The following is a 16,273-nucleotide window of genomic DNA, read 5'->3' as shown; positions in this document are numbered from 1 at the left end:
TAATAAAGATAAAACCTGTTTAACTCAGCATTAATAGGTTATCTCCTATTACCTAGTGGTTTCGGAGCTTCTGTTGGTGCAGCGCTTGTCTCTCCTGGAAAAGTAAAAGTGAACTCTGATCAGTTTAGAGCTTTGCACAGGTCTCATATTTCTAATTCTCATGTAATATGAGTAAATTGCAAATGACATGAAATAAAACTTCACAATTTGATGTTATCAAATGATTACATCAAATGGCAAATTGATTTTACGATGAATGCAAATACTTTCTTATGAAACAAATCAATTCACTTTATCTATTTTCCGCTAACGATTAATGGAGAAAACTTCTAGTTGATTTTTTATTCAACAGGATTTTTCTTTCATTTACAATGACTCAGTATGTATGTATTTCCTTCAGGGTCAAATAAATGTATTGTTTATAGATCACAAACAAAACAAAATTTAAAAAAAAATCAATCCTACCTGGTGCTAATGTAGATTGAAGTGTTGTTTATGGAAGGGAAGAAAATCAGATTAGTTTTTGATGATACTTCTTGAAATATGTTTTCAATGATGGAGAAGGAGGAGCATGCTAGTTTTTGTAACTGTTCATTCTTATTGCTATTCGGTATGTTATCAGTTGAGTTGATAATATAATCATTCGGTTTCAAAAATATCAAGATTGGAATATATTTTCCCTGTCTATCATTCAAAATTAGCACTCGGTTAATTCAATTCTGGAAGGGGTTTTTGCTTGGCCTGAAAGTTTGCTTCAAAGATCAAAAGCTTTAAGATTTGACAACTAATGTTGTTGTAAAATGTTTGAATGAAATTCTGTGAATTAAAAAGAATCTATTCATAATCAAGATAAAACCTGTTTAACTTAGCATTAATAGGATATATCCTATTACCTAGCGGTTTCGGAGCTTCAGTTGGTGCAGCGCTTGTCTCTCCTGGAAAAGTAAAAGTGAACTCTGATCAGTTTAGAGCTTTGTACAAGTCTCTTACTGTATATTGGTTTTATATGTAAGTTCAGTAAATTGCAAATGATATGAAATAAAACATCACACTTTGAAGTTATTAAATGACTACACCAAATGGTATTTGAGTTTATAATGAATGAAAATACAGGTATGGAACCTATTATACAGAATGCTCGGGGCCTAAAATTTTCCGTATGAGGGATCTTTCTGTAAGTTGGATCTCCATAACGTGTCTGCTTAAAAACATTTAGCTATTGAATCAAGCCAATAGGCTTGTTTTACCTCCAATTGGGCTTAATTATATCTTAGTTGGGATAAAGTACAAGGTACTGTTTTATTATTACAGAGAAAAAGGAAATCATTTTTAAAAATTAGAATTATTTGCTTATAATGGAGTCTATGGGACATGGCCTTTCCGTAATTTGGAACTTTCTGGATAACGGGTTTTCAGATAAGGGATCCCGTACCTGTACTTTCTTATGAAACAAATCAATTAACATTTTCAATTTTCCGCTAACGATTAATGGTAAAAACTTCTAGTTGATTTTTTATTTAACTGTATTTTTCTTTCATTTACAATGACTCAGCATGTATGTATTTCCTTCAGGGTCAAATAAATGTTTTGTTTATAGATCACAAACAAAACAAAATTTAAAAAAGAAAAACAATCCTACCTGGTGCTAATGTAGATTGAAGTGTTGTTTATGGAAGGGAAGAAAATCAGATTAGTTTTTGATTATACTTCTTGAAATATGTTTTCAATGATGGAGAAGGAGGAGCATGCTAGTTTTTGTAACTGTTCATCCTTATTGCTATTCGGTATGTTATCAGTTGAGTTGATAATATAATCATTCGGTTTCAAAAATATCAAGATTGGAATATATTTTCCCTGTCTATCATTCAAAATTAGCACTCGGTTAATTCAATTCTGGAAGGGGTTTTTGCTTGGCCTGAAAGTTTGCTTCAAAGATCAAAAGCTTTAAGATTTGACAACTAATGTTGTTGAAAAATGTTTGAATGAAATTCTGTGAATTAAAAAGAATCTATTCATAATCAAGATAAAACCTGTTTAACTCAGCATTAATAGGTTATCTCCTATTACCTAGTGGTTTCGGAGCTTCTGTTGATGCAGCGCTTGTCTCTCCTGGAAAAGTAAAAGTGAACTCTAATCAGTTTAGAGCTTTGCACAGGTCTCATATTTCTAATTCTCATGTAATAGGAGTAAATTGCAAATGACATGAAATAAAACTTCACAATTTGATGTTATCAAATGATTACATCAAATGGTAAATTGATTTTACGGTGAATGCAAATACTTTCTTATGAAACAAATCAATTCTCTTCATCTTTTTTCCGCTAACGATTAATGGAGAAAACTTCTAGTTGATTTTTTATTCAACTGGATTTTTCTTTCATTTACAATGACTCAGTATGTATGTATTTCCTTCAGGGTCAAATAAATGTATTGTTTATAGATCACAAACAAAACAAAATTTAAAAAAAAATCAATCCTACCTGGTGCTAATGTAGATTGAAGTGTTGTTTATGGAAGGGAAGAAAATCAGATTAGTTTTTGATGATACTTCTTGAAATATGTTTTCAATGATGGAGAAGGAGGAGCATGCTAGTTTTTGTAACTGTTCATTCTTATTGCTATTCGGTATGTTATCGGTTGAGTTGATAATATAATCATTCGGTTTCAAAAATATCAAGATTGGAATATATTTTCCCTGTCTATCATTCAAAATTAGCACTCGGTTAATTCAATTCTGGAAGGGGTTTTTGCTTGGCCTGAAAGTTTGCTTCAAAGATCAAAAGCTTTAAGATTTGACAACTAATGTTGTTGTAAAATGTTTGAATGAAATTCTGTGAATTAAAAAGAATCTATTCATAATCAAGATAAAACCTGTTTAACTTAGCATTAATAGGATATATCCTATTACCTAGCGGTTTCGGAGCTTCAGTTGGTGCAGCGCTTGTCTCTCCTGGAAAAGTAAAAGTGAACTCTGATCAGTTTAGAGCTTTGTACAAGTCTCTTACTGTATATTGGTTTTATATGTAAGTTCAGTAAATTGCAAATGATATGAAATAAAACATCACACTTTGAAGTTATTAAATGACTACACCAAATGGTATTTGAGTTTATAATGAATGAAAATACAGGTATGGGACCTATTATAAAGAATGCTCGGGGCCTAAAATTTTCCGTATCAGGGATCTTTCTGTAAGTTGGATCTCCATAACGTGTCTGCTTAAAAACATTTAGCTATTGAATCAAGCCAATAGGCTTGTTTTACCTCCAATTGGGCTTAATTATATCTTAGTTGGGATAAAGTACAAGGTACTGTTTTATTATTACAGAGAAAAAGGAAATCATTTTTAAAAATTAGAATTATTTGCTTATAATGGAGTCTATGGGACATGGCCTTTCCGTAATTTGGAACTTTCTGGATAACGGGTTTTCAGCTAAGGGATCCCGTACCTGTACTTTCTTATGAAACAAATCAATTAACATTTTCAATTTTCCGCTAACGATTAATGGTAAAAACTTCTAGTTGATTCTTTATTTAACTGTATTTTTCTTTCATTTACAATGACTCAGCATGTATGTATTTCCTTCAGGGTCAAATAAATGTTTTGTTTATAGATCACAAACAAAACAAAATTTAAAAAAGAAAAACAATCCTACCTGGTGCTAATGTAGATTGAAGTGTTGTTTATGGAAGGGAAGAAAATCAGATTAGTTTTTGATTATACTTCTTGAAATATGTTTTCAATGATGGAGAAGGAGGAGCATGCTAGTTTTTGTAACTGTTCATTCTTATTGCTATTCGGTATGTTATCAGTTGAGTTGATAATATAATCATTCGGTTTCAAAAATATCAAGATTGGAATATATTTCCCTGTCTATCATTCAAAATTAGCACTCAGTAAATTCAATTCTGGAAGGGGTTTTGCTTGGCCTTAAAGTTTGCTTCCAAGATGAAAAGCTTTACGATTTGACAACTAATGTTGTTGTAAAATGTTTGAATGAAATTTTGTGAATTAAAAAGAATCTATTCATAATAAAGTTAAAACCTGTTTAACACAGCATTAATAGGTTATCTCCTATTACCTAGTGGTTTCGGAGCTTCTGTTGGTGCAGCGCTTGTCTCTCCTGGAAAAGTAAAAGTGAACTCTAATCAGTTTAGAGCTTTGCACAGGTCTCATATTTCTAATTCTCATGTAATAGGAGTAAATTGCAAATGACATGAAATAAAACTTCACAATTTGATGTTATCAAATGATTACATCAAATGGTAAATTGATTTTACGGTGAATGCAAATACTTTCTTATGAAACAAATCAATTCTCTTCATCTTTTTTCAGCTAACGATTAATGGAGAAAACTTCTAGTTGATTTTTTATTCAACTGGATTTTTCTTTCATTTACAATGACTCAGTATGTATGTATTTCCTTCAGGGTCAAATAAATGTATTGTTTATAGATCACAAACAAAACAAAATTTAAAAAAAAATCAATCCTACCTGGTGCTAATGTAGATTGAAGTGTTGTTTATGGAAGGGAAGAAAATCAGATTAGTTTTTGATGATACTTCTTGAAATATGTTTTCAATGATGGAGAAGGAGGAGCATGCTAGTTTTTGTAACTGTTCATTCTTATTGCTATTCGGTATGTTATCGGTTGAGTTGATAATATAATCATTCGGTTTCAAAAATATCAAGATTGGAATATATTTTCCCTGTCTATCATTCAAAATTAGCACTCGGTTAATTCAATTCTGGAAGGGGTTTTTGCTTGGCCTGAAAGTTTGCTTCAAAGATCAAAAGCTTTAAGATTTGACAACTAATGTTGTTGTAAAATGTTTGAATGAAATTCTGTGAATTAAAAAGAATCTATTCATAATCAAGATAAAACCTGTTTAACTTAGCATTAATAGGATATATCCTATTACCTAGCGGTTTCGGAGCTTCAGTTGGTGCAGCGCTTGTCTCTCCTGGAAAAGTAAAAGTGAACTCTGATCAGTTTAGAGCTTTGTACAAGTCTCTTACTGTATATTGGTTTTATATGTAAGTTCAGTAAATTGCAAATGATATGAAATAAAACATCACACTTTGAAGTTATTAAATGACTACACCAAATGGTATTTGAGTTTATAATGAATGAAAATACAGGTATGGGACCTATTATACAGAATGCTCGGGGCCTAAAATTTTCCGTATGAGGGATCTTTCTGTAAGTTGGATCTCCATAACGTGTCTGCTTAAAAACATTTAGCTATTGAATCAAGCCAATAGGCTTGTTTTACCTCCAATTGGGCTTAATTATATCTTAGTTGGGATAAAGTACAAGGTACTGTTTTATTATTACAGAGAAAAAGGAAATCATTTTTAAAAATTAGAATTATTTGCTTATAATGGAGTCTATGGGACATGGCCTTTCCGTAATTTGGAACTTTCTGGATAACGGGTTTTCAGATAAGGGATCCCGTACCTGTACTTTCTTATGAAACAAATCAATTAACATTTTCAATTTTCCGCTAACGATTAATGGTAAAAACTTCTAGTTGATTCTTTATTTAACTGTATTTTTCTTTCATTTACAATGACTCAGCATGTATGTATTTCCTTCAGGGTCAAATAAATGTTTTGTTTATAGATCACAAACAAAACAAAATTTAAAAAAGAAAAACAATCCTACCTGGTGCTAATGTAGATTGAAGTGTTGTTTATGGAAGGGAAGAAAATCAGATTAGTTTTTGATTATACTTCTTGAAATATGTTTTCAATGATGGAGAAGGAGGAGCATGCTAGTTTTTGTAACTGTTCATTCTTATTGCTATTCGGTATGTTATCAGTTGAGTTGATAATATAATCATTCGGTTTCAAAAATATCAAGATTGGAATATATTTCCCTGTCTATCATTCAAAATTAGCACTCAGTAAATTCAATTCTGGAAGGGGTTTTGCTTGGCCTTAAAGTTTGCTTCCAAGATGAAAAGCTTTACGATTTGACAACTAATGTTGTTGTAAAATGTTTGAATGAAATTTTGTGAATTAAAAAGAATCTATTCATAATAAAGTTAAAACCTGTTTAACACAGCATTAATAGGTTATCTCCTATTACCTAGTGGTTTCGGAGCTTCTGTTGGTGCAGCGCTTGTCTCTCCTGGAAAAGTAAAAGTGAACTCTAATCAGTTTAGAGCTTTGCACAGGTCTCATATTTCTAATTCTCATGTAATATAAGTAAATTGCAAATGACATGAAATAAAACTTCACAATTTGATGTTATCAAATGATTACATCAAATGGCAAATTGATTTTACGATGAATGCAAATACTTTCTTATGAAACAAATCAATTCACTTTATCTATTTTCCGCTAACGATTAATGGAGAAAACGTCTAGTTGATTTTTTATTCAACTGGATTTTTCTTTCATTTACAATGACTCAGTATGTATGTATTTCCTTCAGGGTCAAATAAATGTATTGTTTATAGATCACAAACAAAACAAAATTTAAAAAAGAAAAACAATCCTACCTGGTGCTAATGTAGATTGAAGTGTTGTTTATGGAAGGGAAGAAAATCAGATTAGTTTTTGATTATACTTCTTGAAATATGTTTTCAATGTTGGAGAAGGAGGAGCATGCTAGTTTTTGTAACTGTTCATTTTTATTGCTATTCGGTATGTTATTAGTTGAGTTGATAATATAATCATTCGTTTTCAAAAATATCAAGATTGGAATATATTTTCCCTGTCTATCATTCAAAATTAGCACTCGGTTAATTCAATTCTGGAAGGGGTTTTGCTTGGCCTGAAAGTTTGCTTCCAAGATGAAAAGCTTTAAGATTTGACAACTAATGTTGTTGTAAAATGTTTGAATGAAATTCTGTGAATTAAAAAGAATCTATTCATAATAAAGATAAAACCTGTTTAACTCAGCATTAATAGGTTATCTCCTATTACCTAGTGGTTTCGGAGCTTCAGTTGGTGCAGCGCTTGTCTCTCCTGGAAAATTAAAAGTGAACTCTAATCAGTTTAGAGCTTTACACTGGTCTCATATTTTGGATTCACATGTAATATGAGTAAATTGGAAATGACATGAAATAAAACTTCACAATTTGATGTTATCAAATGATTACATCAAATGGCAAATTGATTTTACGATGAATGCAAATACTTTCTTATTAAACAAATCGATTCCCTTTATCTATTTTCCGCTAACGATTAATGGAGAAAACTTCTAGTTGATTTTTTATTCAACTGGATTTTTCTTTCATTTACAATGACTCAGTATGTATGTATTTCCTTCAGGGTCAAATAAATGTATTGTTTATAGATCACAAACAAAACAAAATTTAAAAAAAAATCAATCCTACCTGGTGCTAATGTAGATTGAAGTGTTGTTTATGGAAGGGAAGAAAATCAGATTAGTTTTTGATTATACTTCTTGAAATATGTTTTCAATGATGGAGAAGGAGGAGCATGCTAGTTTTTGTAACTGTTCATTCTTATTGCTATTCGGTATGTTATCAGTTGAGTTGATAATATAATCATTCGGTTTCAAAAATATCAAGATTGGAATATATTTTCCCTGTCTATCATTCAAAATTAGCACTCGGTTAATTCAATTCTGGAAGGGGTTTTTGCTTGGCCTGAAAGTTTGCTTCAAAGATCAAAAGCTTTAAGATTTGACAACTAATGTTGTTGTAAAATGTTTGAATGAAATTCTGTGAATTAAAAAGAATCTATTCATAATCAAGATAAAACCTGTTTAACTTAGCATTAATAGGATATATCCTATTACCTAGCGGTTTCGGAGCTTCAGTTGGTGCAGCGCTTGTCTCTCCTGGAAAAGTAAAAGTGAACTCTGATCAGTTTAGAGCTTTGTACAAGTCTCTTACTGTATATTGGTTTTATATGTAAGTTCAGTAAATTGCAAATGATATGAAATAAAACATCACACTTTGAAGTTATTAAATGACTACACCAAATGGTATTTGAGTTTATAATGAATGAAAATACAGGTATGGAACCTATTATACAGAATGCTCGGGGCCTAAAATTTTCCGTATGAGGGATTTTTCTGTAAGTTGGATCTCCATAACGTGTCTGCTTAAAAACATTTAGCTATTGAATCAAGCCAATAGGCTTGTTTTACCTCCAATTGGGCTTAATTATATCTTAGTTGGGATAAAGTACAAGGTACTGTTTTATTATTACAGAGAAAAAGGAAATCATTTTTAAATTTAGAATTATTTGCTTATAATGGAGTCTATGGGACATGGCCTTTCCGTAATTTGGAACTTTCTGGATAACGGGTTTTCAGATAAGGGATCCCGTACCTGTACTTTCTTATGAAACAAATCAATTAACATTTTCAATTTTCCGCTAACGATTAATGGTAAAAACTTCTAGTTGATTTTTTATTTAACTGTATTTTTCTTTCATTTACAATGACTCAGCATGTATGTATTTCCTTCAGGGTCAAATAAATGTTTTGTTTATAGATCACAAACAAAACAAAATTTAAAAAAGAAAAACAATCCTACCTGGTGCTAATGTAGATTGAAGTGTTGTTTATGGAAGGGAAGAAAATCAGATTAGTTTTTGATTATACTTCTTGAAATATGTTTTCAATGATGGAGAAGGAGGAGCATGCTAGTTTTTGTAACTGTTCATTCTTATTGCTATTCGGTATGTTATCAGTTGAGTTGATAATATAATCATTCCGTTTCAAAAATATCAAGATTGGAATATATTTTCCCTGTCTATCATTCAAAATTAGCACTCGGTTAATTCAATTCTGGAAGGGGTTTTTGCTTGGCCTGAAAGTTTGCTTCAAAGATCAAAAGCTTTAAGATTTGACAACTAATGTTGTTGTAAAATGTTTGAATGAAATTCTGTGAATTAAAAAGAATCTATTCATAATCAAGATAAAACCTGTTTAACTTAGCATTAATAGGATATATCCTATTACCTAGCGGTTTCGGAGCTTCAGTTGGTGCAGCGCTTGTCTCTCCTGGAAAAGTAAAAGTGAACTCTGATCAGTTTAGAGCTTTGTACAAGTCTCTTACTGTATATTGGTTTTATATGTAAGTTCAGTAAATTGCAAATGATATGAAATAAAACATCACACTTTGAAGTTATTAAATGACTACACCAAATGGTATTTGAGTTTATAATGAATGAAAATACAGGTATGGGACCTATTATACAGAATGCTCGGGGCCTAAAATTTTCCGGATAAGGGATCTTTCTTTAATTTGGATCTCCATAACGTGTCTGCTTAAAAACATTTAGCTATTGAATCAAGCCAATAGGCTTGTTTTACCTCCAATTGGGCTTAATTATATCTTAGTTGGGATAAAGTACAAGGTACTGTTTTATTATTACAGAGAAAAGGGAAATCATTTTTAAAAATTAGAATTATTTGCATATAATGGAGTCTATGGGACATGGCCTTTCCGTAATTTGGAACTTTCTGGATAACGTGTTTTCAGATAAGGGATCCCGTACCTGTACTTTCTTATGAAACAAATTAATTAACATTTTCAATTTTCCGCTAACGATTAATGGTAAAAACTTCTAGTTGATTTTTTATTTAACTGTATTTTTCTTTCATTTACAATGACTCAGCTTGTATGTATTTCCTTCAGGGTCAAATAAATGTATTGTTTATAGATCACAAACAAAAACAAAATTTAAAAAAGAAAAACAATCCTACCTGGTGCTAATGTAGATTGAAGTGTTGTTTATGGAAGGGAAGAAAATCAGATTAGTTTTTGATTATACTTCTTGAAATATGTTTTCAATGATGGAGAAGGAGGAGCATGCTAGTTTTTGTACCTGTTCATTCTTATTGCTATTTGGTATGTTATCAGTTGAGTTGATAATATAATCATTCGGTTTCAAAAATATCAAGATTGGAATATATTTCCCTGTCTATCATTCAAAATTAGCACTCAGTAAATTCAATTCTGGAAGGGGTTTTGCTTGGCCTTAAAGTTTGCTTCCAAGATGAAAAGCTTTACGATTTGACAACTAATGTTGTTGTAAAATGTTTGAATGAAATTCTGTGAATTAAAAAGAATCTATTCATAATAAAGATAAAACCTGTTTAACACAGCATTAATAGGTTATCTCCTATTACCTAGTGGTTTCGGAGCTTCTGTTGGTGCAGCGCTTGTCTCTCCTGGAAAAGTAAAAGTGAACTCTAATCAGTTTAGAGCTTTGCACAGGTCTCATATTTCTAATTCTCATGTAATATAAGTAAATTGCAAATGACATGAAATAAAACTTCACAATTTGATGTTATCAAATGATTACATCAAATGGCAAATTGATTTTACGATGAATGCAAATACTCTCTTATGAAACAAATCAATTCACTTTATCTATTTTCCACTAACGATTAATGGAGAAAACTTCTAGTTGATTTTTTATTCAACTGGATTTTTCTTTCATTTACAATGACTCAGTATGTATGTATTTCCTTCAGGGTCAAATAAATGTATTGTTTATAGATCACAAACAAAACAAAATTTAAAAAAGAAAAACAATCCTACCTGGTGCTAATGTAGATTGAAGTGTTGTTTATGGAAGGGAAGAAAATCAGATTAGTTTTTGATTATACTTCTTGAAATATGTTTTCAATGATGGAGAAGGAGGAGCATGCTAGTTTTTGTAACTGTTCATTCTTATTGCTATTCGGTATGTTATCAGTTGAGTTGATAATATAATCATTCGGTTTCAAAAATATCAAGATTGGAATATATTTCCCTGTCTATCATTCAAAATTAGCACTCAGTAAATTCAATTCTGGAAGGGGTTTTGCTTGGCCTTAAAGTTTGCTTCCAAGATGAAAAGCTTTACGATTTGACAACTAATGTTGTTGTAAAATGTTTGAATGAAATTCTGTGAATTAAAAAGAATCTATTCATAATAAAGATAAAACCTGTTTAACACAGCATTAATAGGTTATCTCCTATTACCTAGTGGTTTCGGAGCTTCTGTTGGTGCAGCGCTTGTCTCTCCTGGAAAAGTAAAAGTGAACTCTAATCAGTTTAGAGCTTTGCACAGGTCTCATATTTCTAATTCTCATGTAATATAAGTAAATTGCAAATGACATGAAATAAAACTTCACAATTTGATGTTATCAAATGATTACATCAAATGGCAAATTGATTTTACGATGAATGCAAATACTTTCTTATGAAACAAATCAATTCACTTTATCTATTTTCCGCTAACGATTAATGGAGAAAACTTCTAGTTGATTTTTTATTCAACTGGATTTTTCTTTCATTTACAATGACTCAGTATGTATGTATTTCCTTCAGGGTCAAATAAATGTATTGTTTATAGATCACAAACAAAACAAAATTTAAAAAAAAATCAATCCTACCTGGTGCTAATGTAGATTGAAGTGTTGTTTATGGAAGGAAAGAAAATCAGATTAGTTTTTGATTATACTTCTTGAAATATGCTTGCAATGATGGAGAAGGAGGAGTATGCTAGTTTTTGTAAATGTTCATTCTTATTGCTATTCGGTATGTTATCAGTTGAGTTGATAATATAATCATTCCGTTTCAAAAATATCAAGATTGGAATATATTTTCCCTGTCTATCATTCAAAATTAGCACTCGGTTAATTCAATTCTGGAAGGGGTTTTTGCTTGGCCTGAAAGTTTGCTTCAAAGATCGAAAGCTTTAAGATTTGACAACTAATGTTGTTGTAAAATGTTTGAATGAAATTCTGTGAATTAAAAAGAATCTATTCATAATCAAGATAAAACCTGTTTAACTTAGCATTAATAGGATATATCCTATTACCTAGCGGTTTCGGAGCTTCAGTTGGTGCAGCGCTTGTCTCTCCTGGAAAAGTAAAAGTGAACTCTGATCAGTTTAGAGCGTTGTACAAGTCTCATATTTTGGATTCACATGTAATATGAGTAAATTTCAAATGACATGAAATAAAACATCACACTTTGAAGTTATTAAATGACTACACCAAATGGTATTTGAGTTTATAATGAATGAAAATACAGGTATGGGACCTATTATACAGAATGCTCGGGGCCTAAAATTTTCCGGATAAGGGATCTTTCTTTAATTTGGATCTCCATAACGTGTCTGCTTAAAAACATTTAGCTATTGAATCAAGCCAATAGGCTTGTTTTACCTCCAATTGGGCTTAATTATATCTTAGTTGGGATAAAGTACAAGGTACTGTTTTATTATTACAGAGAAAAAGGAAATCATTTTTAAAAATTAGAATTATTTGCTTATAATGGAGTCTATGGGACATGACCTTTCCGTAATTTGGAACTTTCTGGATAACGGGTTTTCAGATAAGGGATCCCGTACCTGTACTTTCTTATGAAACAAATTAATTAACATTTTCAATTTTCCGCTAACGATTAATGGTAAAAACTTCTAGTTGATTTTTTATTTAACTGTATTTTTCTTTCATTTACAATGACTCAGCTTGTATGTATTTCCTTTAGGGTCAAATAAATGTATTGTTTATAGATCACAAACAAAACAAAATTTAAAAAAGAAAAACAATCCTACCTGGTGCTAATGTAGATTGAAGTGTTGTTTATGGAAGGGAAGAAAATCAGATTAGTTTTTGATTATACTTCTTGAAATATGTTTTCAATGATGGAGAAGGAGGAGCATGCTAGTTTTTGTAACTGTTCATTCTTATTGCTATTCGGTATGTTATCAGTTGAGTTGATAATATAATCATTCGGTTTAAAAAATATCAAGTTTGGAATATATTTTCCCTGTCTATCATTCAAAATTAGCACTCGGTTAATTCAATTCTGGAAGGGGTTTTTGCTTGGCCTGAAAGTTTGCTTCAAAGATCAAAAGCTTTAAGATTTGACAACTAATGTTGTTGTAAAATGTTTGAATGAAATTCTGTGAATTAAAAAGAATCTATTCATAATCAAGATAAAACCTGTTTAACTTAGCATTAATAGGATATATCCTATTACCTAGCGGTTTCGGAGCTTCAGTTGGTGCAGCGCTTGTCTCTCCTGGAAAAGTAAAAGTGAACTCTGATCAGTTTAGAGCTTTGTACAAGTCTCTTACTGTATATTGGTTTTATATGTAAGTTCAGTAAATTGCAAATGATATGAAATAAAACATCACACTTTGAAGTTATTAAATGACTACACCAAATGGTATTTGAGTTTATAATGAATGAAAATACAGGTATGGGACCTATTATACAGAATGCTCGGGGCCTAAAATTTTCCGGATAAGGGATCTTTCTTTAATTTGGATCTCCATAACGTGTCTGCTTAAAAACATTTAGCTATTGAATCAAGCCAATAGGCTTGTTTTACCTCCAATTGGGCTTAATTATATCTTAGTTGGGATAAAGTACAAGGTACTGTTTTATTATTACAGAGAAAAAGGAAATCATTTTTAAAAATTAGAATTATTTGCATATAATGGAGTCTATGGGACATGGCCTTTCCGTAATTTGGAACTTTCTGGATAACGTGTTTTCAGATAAGGGATCCCGTACCTGTACTTTCTTATGAAACAAATTAATTAACATTTTCAATTTTCCGCTAACGATTAATGGTAAAAACTTCTAGTTGATTTTTTATTTAACTGTATTTTTCTTTCATTTACAATGACTCAGCTTGTATGTATTTCCTTCAGGGTCAAATAAATGTATTGTTTATAGATCACAAACAAAACAAAATTTAAAAAAGAAAAACAATCCTACCTGGTGCTAATGTAGATTGAAGTGTTGTTTATGGAAGGGAAGAAAATCAGATTAGTTTTTGATTATACTTCTTGAAATATGTTTTCAATGATGGAGAAGGAGGAGCATGCTAGTTTTTGTACCTGTTCATTCTTATTGCTATTTGGTATGTTATCAGTTGAGTTGATAATATAATCATTCGGTTTCAAAAATATCAAGATTGGAATATATTTCCCTGTCTATCATTCAAAATTAGCACTCAGTAAATTCAATTCTGGAAGGGGTTTTGCTTGGCCTTAAAGTTTGCTTCCAAGATGAAAAGCTTTACGATTTGACAACTAATGTTGTTGTAAAATGTTTGAATGAAATTTTGTGAATTAAAAAGAATCTATTCATAATAAAGATAAAACCTGTTTAACTCAGCATTAATAGGTTATCTCCTATTACCTAGTGGTTTCGGAGCTTCTGTTGGTGCAGCGCTTGTCTCTCCTGGAAAAGTAAAAGTGAACTCTAATCAGTTTAGAGCTTTGCACAGGTCTCATATTTCTAATTCTCATGTAATATGAGTAAATTGCAAATGACATGAAATAAAACTTCACAATTTGATGTTATCAAATGATTACATCAAATGGTAAATTGATTTTACGGTGAATGCAAATACTTTCTTATGAAACAAATCAATTCTCTTCATCTTTTTTCCGCTAACGATTAATGGAGAAAACTTCTAGTTGATTTTTTATTCAACTGGATTTTCTTTCATTTACAATGACTCAGTATGTATGTATTTCCTTCAGGGTCAAATAAATGTATTGTTTATAGATCACAAACAAACAAAATTTAAAAAAAAATCAATCCTACCTGGTGCTAATGTAGATTGAAGTGTTGTTTATGGAAGGGAAGAAAATCAGATTAGTTTTTGATTATACTTCTTGAAATATGTTTTCAATGATGGAGAAGGAGGAGCATGCTAGTTTTTGTAACTGTTCATTCTTATTGCTATTCGGTATGTTATCAGTTGAGTTGATAATATAATCATTCGGTTTCAAAAATATCAAGATTGGAATATATTTTCCCTGTCTATCATTCAAAATTAGCACTCGGTTAATTCAATTCTGGAAGGGGTTTTTGCTTGGCCTGAAAGTTTGCTTCAAAGATCAAAAGCTTTAAGATTTGACAACTAATGTTGTTGTAAAATGTTTGAATGAAATTCTGTGAATTAAAAAGAATCTATTCATAATCAAGATAAAACCTGTTTAACTTAGCATTAATAGGATATATCCTATTACCTAGCGGTTTCGGAGCTTCAGTTGGTGCAGCGCTTGTCTCTCCTGGAAAAGTAAAAGTGAACTCTGATCAGTTTAGAGCGTTGTACAAGTCTCATATTTTGGATTCACATGTAATATGAGTAAATTTCAAATGACATGAAATAAAACATCACACTTTGAAGTTATTAAATGACTACACCAAATGGTATTTGAGTTTATAATGAATGAAAATACAGGTATGGGACCTATTATACAAAATGCTCGGGGCCTAAAATTTTCCGGATAAGGGATCTTTCTTTAATTTGGATCTCCATAACGTGTCTGCTTAAAAACATTTAGCTATTGAATCAAGCCAATAGGCTTGTTTTACCTCCAATTGGGCTTAATTATATCTTAGTTGGGATAAAGTACAAGGTACTGTTTTATTATTACAAAGATAAAGGAAATCATTTTTAAAAATTAGAATTATTTGCTTATAATGGAGTCTATGGGACATGGCCTTTCCGTAATTTGGAACTTTCTGGATAACGGGTTTTCAGATAAGGGATCCCGTACCTGTACTTTCTTATGAAACAAATCAATTAACATTTTCAATTTTCCGCTAACGATTAATGGTAAAAACTTCTAGTTGATTCTTTATTTAACTGTATTTTTCTTTCATTTACAATGACTCAGCATGTATGTATTTCCTTCAGGGTCAAATAAATGTTTTGTTTATAGATCACAAACAAAACAAAATTTAAAAAAGAAAAACAATCCTACCTGGTGCTAATGTAGATTGAAGTGTTGTTTATGGAAGGGAAGAAAATCAGATTAGTTTTTGATTATACTTCTTGAAATATGTTTTCAATGATGGAGAAGGAGGAGCATGCTAGTTTTTGTAACTGTTCATTCTTATTGCTATTCGGTATGTTATCAGTTGAGTTGATAATATAATCATTCGGTTTCAAAAATATCAAGATTGGAATATATTTCCCTGTCTATCATTCAAAATTAGCACTCAGTAAATTCAATTCTGGAAGGGGTTTTGCTTGGCCTTAAAGTTTGCTTCCAAGATGAAAAGCTTTACGATTTGACAACTAATGTTGTTGTAAAATGTTTGAATGAAATTTTGTGAATTAAAAAGAATCTATTCATAATAAAGATAAAACCTGTTTAACACAGCATTAATAGGTTATCTCCTATTACCTAGTGGTTTCGGAGCTTCTGTTGGTGCAGCGCTTGTCTCTCCTGGAAAAGTAAAAGTGAACTCTAATCAGTTTAGAGCTTTGCACAGGTCTCATATTTCTAATTCTCATGTAATATAAGTA

The sequence above is a fragment of the Xenopus tropicalis genome, chromosome 3 (genome assembly GCF_000004195.4).
Source record: "Xenopus tropicalis strain Nigerian chromosome 3, UCB_Xtro_10.0, whole genome shotgun sequence".
Classification (NCBI taxonomy): Eukaryota; Metazoa; Chordata; class Amphibia; order Anura; family Pipidae; genus Xenopus; species Xenopus tropicalis.
This window is presented reverse-complemented; position numbering follows the sequence as displayed.